Source organism: Tupaia chinensis, unplaced genomic scaffold, assembly GCF_000334495.1.
Source record: "Tupaia chinensis unplaced genomic scaffold, TupChi_1.0 Scaffold145367_1, whole genome shotgun sequence".
NCBI classification, from domain to species: Eukaryota; Metazoa; Chordata; class Mammalia; order Scandentia; family Tupaiidae; genus Tupaia; species Tupaia belangeri.
The window spans coordinates 949503-953196 of NW_006205228.1; the positions used below are offsets into that span (position 1 = coordinate 949503).

General features: G+C 43.3%; 1 pseudogene; it reads right to left on the reverse strand.

Moving 5' to 3' along the window:
* Nucleotides 1–592: 592 nt before the first annotated feature.
* On the reverse strand, nt 593–1186 carry LOC102471143 (40S ribosomal protein S7 pseudogene; annotated as a pseudogene).
* Between the last annotated feature and the right edge of the window lie 2508 nt (nt 1187–3694).

Below are 3694 nucleotides of genomic sequence, written 5' to 3' on the forward strand. Positions count from 1 at the left end.
AAAGAAAGAAAATCTAGAACCAAGGGAGACTGCAACTGACAAAACCAAACTTTTCATTACGGTGTACTCCTGTGAGAGACACCACAGCTCCAAACTGCCCAGGTCTCTCTTAACTGATAAGTGAGTCAGTGACCATCCATACTTCAACAACATTGACGGACTTAACTTACCCACTAGGCACAGAGGACAGTACTTGGTATAAGACAGCCCTGGCTCTCAGGAGTTCAGTCTATTCTAAGACTCTGCTATTCAAATTGCAGTCCTTAGATGAGGAGCATCAGCACCACTTGGAAGCTTGTTGGAAATGCAAGATCTCAGGGCCCCCTTCCCCAGCCCTATTGCATCCAAATCTGCACATTAGAAAGAATTCGGGGGAGGGAGGCAACAAGTGGCATGGCGGTTAAAGGTGCTGGATTCCCACATGGCCAAATGTGTTTCAAGTCCCAGGCCTGGCAGCTTACTGTCTCCCTTTCTCTTTCTGTCTCTCTCTGGTCAAATTAAAAAATAATAACAAATGGAATTAAATAAATAATTCTTTTCTTCTTTTCTTTCTTTATTCTTTTTACTGTGAGGGTTTATTTAGTCATTTTCTTCACAACTGAAACTCTGGGAATTCAAAATTAACATCCTTGCCCCTGAGCTTCTTATAGACACCAGAGAAAGTTTCGACCTTGTGTTCCAAGTTGCTCTGCTGGGCCCTGTCCAGGTGGACCCTGATGAGCCGGCTGTGGTCCAGCTTCACGCAGATCCTCTTGCCCACGATCACGCTGGGGAAGACCAAATCCTCCAGGACGGCGTCATGCATGGCGGTCAGGGTGCAGCTCCTGGGGTGCTTTTGCTTATTTTTCGTACGGCTTTTTCGAGTTGGCTTAGGCAGAATTCTCCTCTGAGCAATAAAGACCACGTGCTTCCCACTGAACTTCTCCAGCTCGTGTAGGAAACGGTGCTTGGGTTTTCTGGAAGGACTTTGGTTGAGGAACAGGAGCAAAGATTATGATAGTTTTCCGACCACCACCACCTTCAATTTCCTTGTCCGCCACGATGTTCAGCTCCCTGAGCTGCACCTTCAGGTCCGAGTTCATCTCCAGCTCCAGCAGAGTCTGGGAGATGCCCGACTCAAACTCGTCCTGCTTCTCGCCATTGGGCTTCACGATCTTGGTGCTCAAGTTGAACATGCCTGCTCCTCGGTGAGCGCCAGCTGAGGAAGAGCTAAATAAATAATTCTTTAAAAAAAGAAAGAAAGAAAGAAAGAAAGAAAGAAAGAAAGAAAGAAAGGAAGGAAGAATTTCAGGGGCCAGCAGGGGACATAGTGGTTAAGACACTGGATTCCCACATAATAGACCACTGTTCAAGTTCCAGACCCAGTGATTTAAAAATCATGCTGGGTGCTTATGTAAGCAAAACCCTGATAGGAGAATGGATTATGGCATGGCCATCCCCCTCGGGGATGATTTCTCACTTTCCCTCTCTCTGTTTCTCTCCTGCAAGTGCACATGCCCTATGATAAAAACCTAAAAAAACAATAACAACAAAAAATAAAACAAAAACTTCCATATGATTCATACACATATTAAAGTTCCGGAAGCACTATTCTAGGACAGATGTAAACAAGTACAAGTATTCTTGGTATAACACAATGAGTAGACTTCAAAAAGTTTATGGAAAACAGGAATTAAAGTACGAGTTTAATTTGGTACAAAAATGTCTAATTTATGCAGTTTTTTCATGATACGCATGATACACCATCCTTGCTGTAACCTTTTTCTTTTATTCATTGTATTACTACAGGAAGAAATGTCCTCACAGCTTTGTTACACTTAGATTCCCCAGATAGCTTAACTGTGGTGAAAGAGGCAACAATATTGAAGCCATTAAACAAGGCAGAACTCACACTTTCGATTTCAGCTTGCTCCTAGGGTTTTCAGATATAGCTAAACCTTTTCCTGTGAGTGTGGAAAAGCTTACCCTGAACACTAACTACTCTGGGAAAACATGTCAACCAATATAACTTCACTGCTACACGGATATCATTCATATCAAAGAAATGTGCATTACAGCAAAAAGAAATACAATGGTTATGTACTAAATTGTCCCCACCGCAGCATACATATATTGAAACTCTAACCCTCACTGTGATGGTATTTGGAGATGAGACCTTTGGGAGGTGATTAGGTTTAGATGGGGTCATGAAGGTGGGGTCCTCATTAAGGAATATGGACCCTTGTAAGAAGAGACAGCGGAGATCTTGTAGTTTCTCTCAACCGTGTGAGGACACAAGGAGGAAGCAACCATATACAAGCCAGGGAGAGATCCTTCACAACAATCCGACCATGCTAACACCCTGATTGCAGACTTCCAGCCTCCAGGACTGTAAGAAAATAAAACTTGGTGTTTTAAGCAACTCAGTCTATATTATGGAAGCCCAGCTGACTTCGATGGTAACCATCATACCATAACATACAAAGCAACGTAGAAATAGGACATAGAGTTCTAGAGGGGTGGGGCTGGAGAGAAGCTGAGCTGGGAAGAGGAGAAAGAGGGGTCAGGAAAGTCTTTCCATAGAAGGTATTTCCAGCAGTCAAGTCTAGTCTAGAGGGACAGATGGTAATTCTCCAAATTAGATGTCTTGGCAGAGCAGGGGCATTAAAGACAAGGGACACAAAGGTAATCTTTGTTGTAGGTTTTCAACTGTATGGAGCCTATAGCTTTAAACTTAATGGCCTCCTATGAACTCTATAATAACGTCCTGGTCCATGCTTCAGCATGAGCAAGACGTAACTAACCCACCACCATGACAGCATGTACTTTCCATTGTCGTTCTGTTTCCTACTAAGGTGATAGATTCACATGGCTTCAATCAAATTCCTCCTATTGGTCATCTTCTGAACAATGGATACATTTGTAGATGTCTGGCCAATTTCGGAGGAGCAGACTTGAGTCATAAAATAGAAAGAGGAGGATCACCACATTCTATAATCGAAGTAATGATCTTGGGCTCACCAGAAAGTTCTCTGACCAGCCCAGACAGTGGCACAGCAGAAACACAACTGAACCCACATGAGAGATTCCTAGGTTCTTATCCCAGGGCCACCTAGGGCATGCCAGGTGCACAAGTATATGGCCATGAACTGGACTGTCAGGCTGAGAGTAATAGTAATATCGAGACTTGTTGAGGGTGCCTGCCTCTATCCATCTGTCTCTATCTCTGTCTCTCTCATGGAAAAAATAAATGAACTTTGTAACAAGTGTTCTGACCAGGCCCACCAAAGAATTGCAGGCAGTAGGGTGGGAACTGCAATACTGGAAGCCACATGACTGACTAAAGGTTTGGATTCCAAGTTTATCTGAAGCGTGCTGGGGACACATGTCCAAGATCCTACCTGGCCAGAGAGCTGAAGGAGGGAGATCACACTATGAAAAAACACTTTAAAGAGTGCCGCTCTCTCTCCATCCACCAATAAATAAAATAAATTTACCTTAAAAAAGAAAAAGTGCTCTGACCAGCTGAAACATTTTAGCCCAGATGGAGCTGGAAGTGTCAGTTGGGAGATTGTCATGTGGAACAGAGCATTCATTCTCAGGCTTGCATGTGTACCACGTATGTATTTCTCTTAACTAGTTTTGTACATTTCCCTCTTTACCTTCATTACAGTCACATAGCACTCTTTAAGTAGTTATAGCAAAGAAAAGGAAT